This window comes from Urtica dioica, chromosome 4 (genome assembly GCF_054948205.1).
Source record: "Urtica dioica subsp. dioica isolate 48M chromosome 4, U.dioica_male_clone48M_v1_H2, whole genome shotgun sequence".
NCBI classification, from domain to species: Eukaryota; Viridiplantae; Streptophyta; class Magnoliopsida; order Rosales; family Urticaceae; genus Urtica; species Urtica dioica.
This window is the reverse complement of record NC_142759.1, coordinates 22450476-22463517: the sequence shown is the minus strand read 5'-3', so window position 1 is coordinate 22463517 and position 13042 is coordinate 22450476. Positions and strand designations below refer to the sequence as shown.

The following is a 13042-nucleotide window of genomic DNA, read 5'->3' as shown; positions in this document are numbered from 1 at the left end:
TCACGGCCACAAACAGCCCTCGGCCAAGACAACACTGGCCACAAAACAAACAAATCTCAAGTATCCAAAATTCACAAACAACTCATCACGGCCTCAAAACAATTTCAAATAACCATAAATCCGAGCACAAATCCATACTATTCGGTTATCAAACTCACTTCAATTTCACAAATCCATCACAAACCAAAAACTCCCAAATCTGAAATCATAAACCCTAGGTTTCAGATTTCAAAACCAAGTGAGAAATCTCACCTTGTTTCGTGGTTCCCGGAGCTCACACACTCCTTCTCCGGCGATTTCCTCTCAGCCGGCGTCACGGCGAGCTCGCGGCAGTGGTGGCTCGTCTCGGTCGGAGCACGCGTCCACCGCTGGAGCTTGGTGATCACGCGAGGACGAGGCTCGTCCAAATAGCGAGATTCACAGCTTTCCCTCACAGCTTTCCCTTCCCCGACGTTGGTCCTCCTCGGCGACGACGTTCTCGGCGAGCTCGCGGCGACGGTGTTTTCTTCACTCGGTCGACGCACGCAGAAGGGTTCTCGATTGAAGACGCGCAAGGAAGAGCAAGAAGGTTGAAGAAGACGATGGAGATCTTTCATCTGGGTTTGTTTTTTTTTTTTTTTTTTTTTTTTTTCCTTTTGTTCGTGTTTTCTTTGCAGGTCGCGATGGAGATGAAGGAAGCATGAGATGGACATGATAAGAAGAAGAAGAGAGAGGAAGCTACGTGGAATAATACTCGGGTCCCACGTGTGGACATGTGGCATGACCAGATTAATTGCCAAACCCTCCATTTTTCCAACTTTCTTTAACATTTCGTCCTTCATTTGTTGCACATAAGTCCTTTTAAAATAAAATCTCACAATTATCTCCTTAATTAAAAATAATCTTGAAAAATAACCGAGAAAATTATTATTATTTCCCGTTATCCTGAATATATTTAAGGGATCTCGGAATTTATTTTTACTCTCGAGATTTTTAAATCTCCGAGTCTATTCCGAATAGTTTTATTCGGAAACAATATCGAGTTCACTCGAATATTCTCATTCCGGAATTTCATCGACCTTAAATATTATCATTTTTCAAGATATTTAAAATTTAAGGACGTCTCATATGCAACAAGAATTTGAAATAAAACTCGTCCATTTTATTCAAATTCACAAGTCGAGCGTTTACAAAAGTTTATACATTACAGCGCGTCAGGCAGCGGTGGACGAGGACGCGGAAGCGGTTCTCGAAGTTCTGGCAACTTATTCGGTAGAGGAAATTCTACTATCGATAAGTTTTATAGGAAAAAAAAATTAGGAATTCATTTTTTTCGCTTTTTTTGGAAAGAATTTGTATTTTTAATTAAGAATTCTATTTTCAGAATATTATTTCTAATTCATTTAGAATTTTGTTAATTAATTTTTATTTAATTTTAAATGAATTACAATTTACTTTTTTAATTTTGTATTTTTTTTTAATTTAACAAACATATTCGGTGCGACATTGTCGCACCGAATACCATGGCGCGAACATATTCGGTGCGACATTGTCGCACCCGATATGTATTTACCCGCCAATTTTATAAAATTTGGCAGGAAAATAACTTGGACATTAGATGCGATAAGTCGCACCTGAAAGTGTCGCACCTAAAGGGGGACTTATTAGGTGCGACATGTCGCACCCAATACCTTCTGCGACGGGTTATCCGGTGCGACGCTGTCGCACCTAATGTCGCACCTAATAAACTTTTAGATGCGACATTTGAGGCATTGGGTGCGACATTCGTCGCACCGGATAACGTATTTTGTCCTAGTGACAACTATTCCCGCCCGTTCCCCTATCGAAAATAAAATCAATTAAAGCAAATCTTTGGATAATAACTGCCGCGTATTTCAAGGGCCTTCATTACGCTGTAATTAATACCTAATATACACGCAATATTCTCTCTCATTCAAACACAAATTCAAAAACGAAATCCCAAAAAAAAAAAAAAAAAAAAAAACAGCTCTGGTTTCATCCCCAACGTGATCGGCTCGATGTACACGACGCACATCCCGATCATCGCCCCGAAGATCAGCGTCGCGGCCTACTTCAACAAGAGACACACGGAGCGGAACCAGAAGACCTCGAACTCCATAACCGTCCAGGGCGTGGTGGATCTGAGAGGAGTCTTCACCGACATCTGCATCGGATGACCGGATCCATGGCCGACGATCAAGTCCTCGAGAAATCCGCTCTCCACCAGCGAGCCTCCTCCGTCGGACTCCTCAGGGGAGTCTGGATCGCCGGCGGCTCGGGCTTCCCTCTCGCCGACTGGATCCTCGTCCCTTACACGCAGCAGAACCTGACTTGGACTCAACACGCCTTCAACGAGAAGATCGCCGAAATCCAAAGCTCGGCTCGCGGAGCCTTTGCGAGGCTCAAAGGACGGTGGTCGTGCCTTCAGAGGCGGACTGAGGACGCTCGAGGGGAAGTTCGGGCCGTACTCGGCGTGCCCCGCCCGGAAGAGGAGCCCGGTGGCGGAGAAGCGGGCCCAGGTCGAGGCGCTGAGGGCGAGGGCCGAGGAGGAGAGGACTAGGCACGACAAGTCCGTGGGCGTGACGAGGACGATGACGCTCAACAATCTTCAGATGGGTTTGCCTCACGAGGACGATGACGCTTAAGGCTTTTTGCTTTTTTTTCTTTTTCTTGTATATATGGGATTAAAAGGGATTGGGGATTTGCAAGTGCTTGCTTATTTATTTGTGTAAATAGATAGCCTATTTACAGTATGTTCGTGTAAATAGAAATCATATTTACAGTATATTCGTGTAAATACGAAGCTTATTTACAGTATATTCACTGTAAATACAAAGCCTATTTACAGTGTATTCGTGTAAATAAACTGAAAAATTCTGGAAATATTTTGAGCACGAAAATTCTGGAAATTATGACAATTAATGGCTGATTTCTTTCAAAATCTGCTCAAAATTCAAATTTCAAATTTGAAAACTTCCCTATTCGGTTTCAATATTTAATTCGAAGTTTTTTTAAAAAAAATGCCTAATTAAAATAGCATAAGGACAAAAAGGTAAAACTAATTCAATTAATAAGCTGTCACGTAAGCAAGATGGCTATTTACGAGAAATTAACGAAAGGTTGGCTAAAACCAAATTGCTAGTGTTTTAGATGGTTAAACAGCTAATTATTTGTTATTATTTTCCCACCCAAAACTCAAATGTAGTATGATTTTTATTATAAGAAAAGGAGAGTCACGAGGGTCAATTTCTTCTGTGTCGCCTAATCATCGGAGCACATTCTGCCAGATGTTCTTCACATCTGACCCATGTCAACGACTTTGTCGTAGTACTTCCATGGGTGATATTCTTTTCCTTGGTCTGCTTCCGGTCATTTTATTCTCCGTCAGTCCGTAATATTCTTGTGGCTCTCAAATGAATAAATAGAGCCTTAACCTCATATTAGAGAGCTTTATGAAGAGTCTCTTCTAGGTCATCTGAGCTCAAGTCTAACCATTGAGAAATCCAATCAGAGAGTTCTTCGTTTAAACAAGTACAAAGTTATATATCTGACAAAACAGTAATCATCAACCATATAATATTAAGTAATTACAAACTAATAAACAAAAAAAATTAAACTTTATTATTCACTTGATTCATCACACAAGCAAATTTTTAAATTTGACATCAACGAAGAATCGGAATACACAAAAATAATTAACAATCACCTTTCAACAAAGGTTTAGAAGCGTGCTTCACGGCGGGGTTGGCTGAGGCAGTAGAACTTCCTGTGTATGCTGATGAATCATAAGTGTCGAGACTTACATTAAATGACGAAATATAATACGTTGCCCTTGGAAGCTGTCTCGGCAGATTATTTGGGAGCGGGGCTTCAAAGCTTAACACATTCATCACTTGCTTCATCACCGGTCGAAAATGCGGATCCGGATGACAACACCACAGCCCCACAATCATCAAGCACTCGATCTGTCGTGCTTCAAATTCTGTGCCAAGCCTCTCATCGATGGTCTCAAGAAGCTGGCCTCTCCCATAGAGCTCCCAAACCCAATTAACAAGCCTAACTTTGCTCTCCTGGATTGAGTTTACGAGAATCGATCTTCTTCCGCAGCAGATCTCCAAAGCCACCACGCCGAAGCTGTATACGTCAGATTCTTTGCTGGAATTTCCAGTCTCGTGGCACTCGGGAGCGATATAGCCCATTGTGCCGGCAAACGCCACCGTGTACAAGCTGTACTCATGGTCCACCAGCCTGGCGAGCCCGAAATCTCCGAGCTTGGCGTTGAAATTGGAGTCCAACATGATGTTGCTTGACTTGATGTCTCTGTGGACCACGCATTGTTCCCACTCCTCATGAAGGTACAGCAAAGCTGAGGCTAACCCTAGTGCGATCCTATACCTTGTCTCCCAAGGCAAAGGGGTCGGGAATTTCCCGCCGGGGAAGAGATGAGAATCAAGGCTTCCGTTGGGCAAGAACTCATACACCAAAAGAAACTCATTTTGCTTGTGGCACCACCCGATGAGCTGCACCAGATTACGGTGCCTCAACCGGCTTATGACCTTGACCTCCGAGACGTACTCCTTTTGGCCTTGACTGGACGTCTTGGAGATCTTCTTCACTGCCACGAGTTGTCCGCCTGGGAGCAAACCCTTGTAGACGCCTCCGAACCCGCCCTGTCCGAGCTTTCCTTCCTCTGAGAAATCACTAGATGCAGCTTTCAGCTCCGCGTAAGCGTACCCCTTTGGCCCGGTGACATTTTCAAACTCTCCATCAATTTCCGGGTCGAATTCATCCTCAGCTTCTACATTGCCAATTTTTTTCCTCAAGCAAACAAACCACAGACATATCCCGATGCCACATATCATTGCACCACCCAAACCCACCTCCAAACCAATAGCTAAATCGGAATTTTCATTCCCTTGGGTATTACGACTCGGCGGATCTAATTCCAGACTTGGACTTGGAGCCCTTAAACCCGTAGTGTTGTTTTCGCTCGAGTCTAAGGACAAGTTGAAGGACCAAGAGTGAATTGTATTTGCCTGATAGAAACTCCCCGTTGACGCAGTGAAACCAACCCTAACATTCCCGGGCAAATGCTTTCTCAAATCCACTTGATACCAAAGCACGCAATACCTCTCGCTAAAAACGGGATTGTGATCGTAACTCAGCGAAACAGTTAGGTTACGGGTAGCAGAGTCATATCTCACCCACGAAGTCGCGACCCGACCATCCGTCAAGTGATTACCCCCGTCCCACACGGCGGTTTTCGCCGAGATTACGTTGTTGATATCGACACCAACGTGCGCGGCTCCAGGAGGGTCGAAGACGTTTGACATGGTGTCGAACTCAATGGCCACAAAGGTGCCGTTGTCGAGCTCGTCGGGCTTGACAGTGCCTTTGTCGGGCCAGCTGATGAGGCCCAAGTACTCCCCGCCAGAGTTTTGTGCCATGTCCAGCTCAAACGGGGCGAGGAAGAAGGCCATGCCGTCCGCGGGAGGATTTCTGTTGAGGTTCCTCATAGAGAACGTGAAGCGGGTCACGAAGTCCGCGAGCCGCCGAGTCCGTTGGTCCCAGAGCCGGACGGGGCTCTCGTATGAGGCACGGCCGTAGCTGAATGCCAGGGTACCAGAGAGTTTCGTCAGCTCGATGTCGCGTCCACGGATCGATGCATCGTGTTCGACGTGGATCTTCTTAGGGTCGTCGAAGTTCTCAAACTCGAAGCTGAAGGAGGCTGTGCCTTGCTCAGCAAGCATTAGCGACAGCAATACCAGAGCAGCGATCATTACTACTTTTTTTCTCCCTACGTATTATAGAGTGAATTTTATCAGTAGTTTATATGTATAGATAAGGAAATCGATCAAATATATATTACGAACAAAAACATATATTGTGTCTGGAGCGTTGACCGAGTTCTTTCTCCAATATTTGCCATTTGTGATCATGAAATTTCAGGGGAAACTTTCCTGGTTAGTAGTCCCTGTCTATGTACGTTGAATTGAGCATGTTTTCGTCGCTAATAAATATGCCATTTTGACAAAACTACACCCATCATAAATAATATAAAGTTGTCTCCAATGGGTCAATTTCTAGCCCTTACAATTGGGCCAGACACAATGATAGCTAGAAGAGAAAACACTACTAGTGATTTTTTATTTTTTTTTCTAAATTGCTCCTTGGGTTTTTTGAAATTTATTTGAATGGATAGAAATCCAACGGCTCATACTAAAAAAAAATTCATAAAACTATGACGGGACAAACTGTAAAATAAGAGTTTCGGTTTGTTCCAATTAGTTCTGGTTCCAACTACGGAACTGGAACAGCGTTTAATGTTTATTCACCAGAACAAAATTCCGGTGGGTATCCAGAACCGAAAGTTTCGGTTTCTTCCGGTTCCTAACGTCTAGGTGTACGGTTTAGTCATGACAACAATTATGGTCAAATTTTGACCATTTAACTTAGGTGTTCTTGCACTTTTTTTTAAAATTATGCTATTCCCACCTGTTCTTCCTTCTCACTCTCTCTGACAGTGTTTGTGTATGAACGAACAAGAGAAACGAGAGACACAGAATGAAGACGATCTGTTAGATCAACGAAATCTTCGTTAGCTTTGAACAGTATTAACAAACAGGTAATTATACAATCATCAGAGTTCTAACTAACTATCTAACAGACTCACACTAGTATTACACGGAATGCCATTGAGGCTTTATACAAACATAGTGTGTATGCTGAGTTGGCACTAGCACCACCTCAGCATCTTGGCTAACACTCTCTCTCTCTCTCTCTCTCTCTCTCTCTCTCTCTCTCTCTGTTCTCTTGTTACAAATTTCAAATTATCATATTTCACGGCTTGCAGAGAACTCCCGCCAATCTGCAGGACGTGGGTAGTAAACGCCCTCAACCAATTTGATTGATTTGGCGTTGGTGATTCTTCGTCTCTGCGAGGTCAATTTCTAGGTTAAAATGTTAAATTGGTGTGGCTGTGGTTTGATTTGATGAAATTGATTTCTCCGGTAGGTTTAGAATGTTGAAAACCATTTCGGAGGTCCAGAGTCGGATTGTTTATCCATTCATAATTACAATTTCTTATTCAGTATAAATTACGTATTTTGGGAAAAACAGAATTACGTAATTAACTTTATAATTCTCTAACTTCATTACGTAATTCGGAGGGTTATGCGATCGTTCATTTGGAGAAAACAGAATCTTCAACCATTAAAAATTACGTAATTACATTTTTATTATTCACACTAACTTCATCACACCAGCGAAGCTCAAGATTTGACATCAACAAATAATTGAGATACACGAAAACAATCAACAATCGGCTTTCAACAAAGGTTTAGAATCGCTTTTTGTGGCCGAGCTAGACGAGGCGACAGAACTCCCCGTAAAAGCCGACGAAGAGGAATAAGAGTCGAGACTGACATTGAATGATGACGCGTAATACATTGGCCTCGGAAGCTCTCTCGGTAGATTATCGGGCAATGGAGACTCAAATTTCAGAACGCTCATCACATGCTTCATTGCCGGTCGAAAACTCGGATCCGGGTGGCAACACCACAGCCCCACGATCATCAAGCACTCGATCTCTCGGGCTTCGAATTCTGTGCCGAGCCTCGCATCCACGGCCTCAAGAAGCTGGCCTTTGCCATAGAGCTCCCACACCCAATTCACCAGCCTCACTCTGCTGGGCTCGCTTGGGTTCGGAACCACCGATTTCCTTCCGCAGCAGATCTCCAGAGCCACCACGCCGAAGCTGTACACATCGGACTCTTTGCTTGACCTTCCGGTCTCCATGCATTCGGGAGCAATGTAGCCCATCGTGCCGGCAAAGGCCACGGTGTGCAAGCTGTACTCGTGGTCGACCAGCCTGGCGAGTCCGAAATCTCCGAGCTTGGCGTTGAAATTGGAGTCCAACATGATGTTGCTTGACTTGATGTCTCTGTGGACCACGCACTGTTCCCACTCCTCGTGGAGGTACAGCACCGCTGAGGCTAACCCCATGGCGATTCTGTGCCTTGTTCCCCAAGGCAACGGACTCGGGAATTTCCCGCCCGGAAAGAGATGGGAGTCGAGGCTTCCGTTGGGCAAGTACTCGTAGACCAACAGAAACTCCCCTTTCTTGTGGCACCATCCGATGAGCTTCACCAAGTTCCGGTGCCCTAACCGGCTTATGATCTTCACCTCCGAGATGTACTCTTTTGACCCCTGCTTTGAAGCCTTGGAGATTCTCTTAACAGCCACGATTTGTTCGCCGCCGAACAACCCCTTGTAGACGCCTCCGAACCCGCCTTCCCCGAGCTTCCCTTCCTCCGAGAAATCCGACGTTGCGATCTTGAGCTCGCTGTAAGTGAACCTCTTCGGCCCAGCTCCTCTCTCGAACTCTCCGTCAATGGCTGGGTCGAATTCGTCCTCTGCTTCCTCAATATCACTTTCTACGTCACTGTCTTTCCTTTTCCTCAGACAAATGAACCACAGATAAATACCAATGCCACAGACCGTTGCGCCGCCGAAACCCACGCCCAATCCAATAGCTAAAGCAGAATTTCCATTCCCGTGGGTATTGCCAGTCGGCGGAGTTAATTCCAGGCTTGGACCCGGAGCATCTGAACCCGTGGTGTTCTTGATTAGATCCATTGACGAGTTAAAGGACCAAGAGAGAATCGTGTGTGTTTCGACGGATACACCAGTGGAAGCCGTGAAACCGACTCTGATCCTCTCTGGCAAATAAAGCCTCAGATCCAGTTGATGCCAGAGAATGCAATATTTCTGACTAAGAACCGGATTTTCATCGAAAGTCAAGAAGACGGAGAAGTTATGAGAAGCGGAGTCGTATCTCACCCATGAAGTCGCGACCCGACCGTCTTTCAAGCTTCCCTCAGTCCACGTCACGTTGACGACGGAGATCACGGAGCCAATGTCGATCCCGATATGCTCGGGGCTGGGGTCGAACCAGTTCTTGAAGGTGTCGAACTCGACGGCGACCACGGAGCGGTTGTCGGTCTTGTTAGTGACGGGGTCAGGCCAGCTGATGAGCCCGAGATTCTCTCCGGCGGAGTTGTTGGCGATGACCGAGCCCTCCGGTGCGAGGAAGAAGGTCATCCCGTCACCGGTGTCGGTCTTGTTGTCAAGCTCTTTGATGGAGAACGTGAAGCGGGTTGTGAAGTTGGCGAGCTCTCGGGTCGCCGGATCCCAGAGCTGGATTGGGTCCTCGTACGAGGCCCGGCCGTAGCTGCCTCCGATTTTGCGGTCCACCTGGTTCCGGGTCAGATCGATTCCCGCGGTGGAAACAGACGCGTCTTTTTCAAGGAACAAGCCCTTCGTGTTTGGTCCGAAGTTGGGGAAGTTGAAGCTGAAAGACATGCCTTGCTGTGCAAGCAATGCAAGAAAGAGCAACGTCAGACTCATTTTGGTTGATCCCATGAGTCGATTCATGTGAGAAGGACGATTGTTTCCGAAAATGAATAATGGAGATAGTTGTAGCATGCCTCTAGGTCTGTTGTTTCTCAGACTAAAGCCTTAGCCTTTTCTTTTAATTGAGAAACAGTCTTGGTCAACAGATAGCTTTTTCTCTTTGCTGTCTCTCTTGAATTCTTCTAGATTTGTCTTTGTCAAAATTGGTGGATTGGCGTCCTATTAGTATAGTATAATATAACGAAGTTAGTTGAGGTGGTCCTGCTGTTAGATATATATATATTATTTATTGCCCAGTTAAACTTGTAAATAGCCCCTCAACTGTCATTTTTTTTTTAAACTAAAAGTTTGTGTTTCCTAAATAATCAAAACAATCATGTGTATTATTTTACACCATATATATTTAAAGATAGATGAGAATGAGATTCATCCGTACGTTCAAATTTTGTGTAATAATGGCAGTAACTAAATAGATTTTAATTTCACTAGCGTTTCTCTAAAGTTTCAGTTGAATGGTGTTATCAAATTTCTAGTTATTATTTTGTTGTATTTTTCTCAAATGTTAATCCTATTAGTTTTTAACTTGTAGACCAATGACAATACTGTGGTAGGCTGGAATAAACTGTTATTTTTATATAATATTGATCGGGTCAATTCTAATTTAATCTTGTTCGCGTCAGAACAGTGTTAACAAGAGCAGTGTGGTCCAAACTGGCGGCGATACTTGCAATCCTTGTGGAATTCACTGTTCAAGCCAAACTCTTAGTAGAGAATGGTTAAAAGGAGAGAAAATAGCCAAAAAGACCAAAGAGGGCATATTTGAGACACCAAGACCCGGGTAAGAGAGAATGGGCCACAAAGAACGATCCGTTGACACCAAAGTGTGGGCCGTCAAGGGCAGGCCAGCAAAGCGCGACAGTTCAGACCGTCTAAGGCTGTGACTGTTGAACAAATAAGGCAAAGGAAGATGAGTCCTAAGTAATGAAAAAATACTGATACATCAGACAAAACAGGAATTTTTAAGAGATTATCCCCCATTCAATATTAAGCAATGACTGTTTACTTTTCGTTAACTTATAACATAAACAAACTACAAGATTTAGAATCAACCAAAAAATGATGTGCACTTGAACAATCAACAATCAGATAGTAACAAAGGTTTAGAAGCGCTCTTCGTCACAAAGTTGGATGAGTCAACTGAGCTCCCCGTATGAGCCGATGAAGTATAAGAGTCGAGGCTTACGTTAAATGACGAAAAACAGTACGTCGGCCTCGGAAGCTCTCTCGGCAAATTATCTGGCAGTGGGGCTTCAAAGCTCAGCACATTCATCACTTGTTTCATCGCAGGTCGAAAATGCGGATCCGGATGACAACACCACAACCCCACAATCATCAAGCACTCGATCTCGGCCGTGTTAAATTCCACGCCAAGCCTCTCGTCGATGACCTCAAGAAGCTTGTCTTTGCCGTAGAGCTCCCACACCCAATTCACCAGTCTCACTCTGTTCGGGACCACAGATCTCCTTCCGCAGCAGATCTCGAGAGCAACCACGCCAAAGCTGTACACGTCAGACTCCTTGCTGGACTTTCCAGTTTCCATGCACTCTGGGGCGATATAGCCCATCGTTCCTGCGAACTCCAGGGTGTTCAAGCTGTACTCGTGGTCCACTAGCCTGGCGAGCCCAAAATCTCCGAGCTTGGCATTAAAATTGGAGTCCAACATGATGTTGCTTGACTTGATATCTCTGTGGACCACGCACTGTTCCCACTCCTCATGAAGGTACAGCAGCGCCGAGGCTATTCCTAGTGCAATCTTGTGCCTTGTCTCCCAAGGCAAAGGGGTCAGGAATCTCCCGTTGGGAAAGAGATGAGAATCAAGGCTTCCATTTGGCAAATACTCGTAGACCAACAGAAACTCTCCTTGCTTGTGGCACCACCCGATGAGCTTCACCAAATTGCGGTGCCTCAACCGGCTTATGACCTTGACCTCCGACACGTACTCCTTTTGGCCTTGCCTAGACGCCTTTGAAATTCTCTTCACAGCTATGTATTGTCCATCAGCGAACGAGCCTCTGTAGACGCCTCCGAACCCGCCTTCCCCGAGCTTCCTCTCCTCGGAAAAATCACTGGTCGCAGCCCTCAGCTCGGCGAAAGTGAACCTCTTTGGCCCGGCTCCATTCTCGAACTCTCCGTCGATGGCTAGGTCGAATTCGTCCTCTTCTTCCTCATTTCCATTCTTTCTTCTCAGGAAAACAAACCACACATAAACTCCGATTCCACAGATCGTCGTGCCGCCCAAACCCAGCCCCAAACCAATAGCTAAATTAGTATTTCCATTCCCTATATTACCACTCGGAGGATCTGATTCCTGACTTGGACTCAGAGCTCCAGAACTGGTGTTGGTGTTGTTTTGGAGCAAGTCCAAGGACGAGAGGAACGACCAGGAGTGAAGTGTTTTTGTCTGAAAAAGCAGCCCACTAGATGCAGTGAAACCAACCCTGATCTTTTCAGGCAAATAGTCTCTCAAATCCACTTGATACCAAAGCAAGCAATACCGCTCGCTAAAAACAGGAGCCTGATCGTAAGTGAGCGAAATAGTTAGGTTACGTGTGGCTGAGTCATACCTGACCCACGAAGTGGTGATCCGACCGTCTGTCACGTTACCTTCGTCCCACGAGGCGTTTGCCACCGAGTAAATGTTGTTGATATCGACCCCGACGTGCGGGCCAGGAGGGTCGAAGTAGTTTGAGGCGGTGTCGAACTCAACGGCCACGAAGGTACCGTTGTCGGGCCTGTCGGTTCCTTTGTTGGGCCAGCTCATGAGGCCCAAGTACTCTCCGCCGGAGTTTGGCGCCATTTCCAGCTCGAACGGCGCGAGGAAGAAGGCCATGCCGTCAGCGGTGACGGTACTGAGGTTCCTCATGGAGAACGTGAACTGTGTAGCGAAGTCCGCAAGCCGCCGTGTTCGCGGGTCCCACAGCTGGACGGGGTCATCGTACGAGGCACGGCCGTGGCTGAATTCCAGGTCGCCGGAGACTCTCGTTAGCTCGATATCGCGGCCATAGATTGACGCATCGCCTTCGACGCGGATAGCGCCTCTGACGTCCTGAAAGCTCTCGAACTCAAAGCTGAAAGAGGAGGTACCTTGCTGCGCAAGCATCAGCAGCAACAGCAAAACCGGAGCGATCATGAATACGATCCTCATATGTTAAGATTATAAATATTATCAAATTTATCAGTAAGTGTATCTTTAGAAAATTCGATCAAGTATATGTTATGAATGAAAATATATATTGTGTGACGATGGCATAAGTCTGGAGCGTTGATCGCTCTTTTCTCCAACTTTGTCTTGGTCTCTTAATTCATTTTCTCATGAAATACTAGCTAGTGGTCCTTAGTGTTCTGTTTGTTTTTGTCAATACTGGTTGTTGCAATAGCGTGCGTTGAAGTGGTCTTGATCATTGATATATTTGACGCCAAATAAATATGTGCAATTAATTACGACTTGTATAAACGGGCCATAGTCAATAAATATGTGAATTTTATTACTAACGGTGGGCAGTCACATTTAACCCGCTATATGGCCCATCTTTGATCCTTACTATAGTATATACATATATGCACGGAT

The 13042-nt window shown here is 45.3% G+C and overlaps 3 pseudogenes; all 3 read right to left on the bottom strand.

Annotated features, from left to right (window-relative positions):
• Positions 1 to 3695: 3695 nt before the first annotated feature.
• On the bottom strand, positions 3696 to 5780 carry LOC149401253 (L-type lectin-domain containing receptor kinase IX.1 pseudogene; annotated as a pseudogene).
• Positions 5781 to 7156: 1376 nt separating this feature from the next.
• Positions 7157 to 9531, bottom strand: LOC149401252 (L-type lectin-domain containing receptor kinase IX.1 pseudogene; annotated as a pseudogene).
• Positions 9532 to 10416: 885 nt separating this feature from the next.
• Positions 10417 to 12619, bottom strand: LOC149401251 (L-type lectin-domain containing receptor kinase IX.1 pseudogene; annotated as a pseudogene).
• Positions 12620 to 13042: the final 423 nt, after the last annotated feature.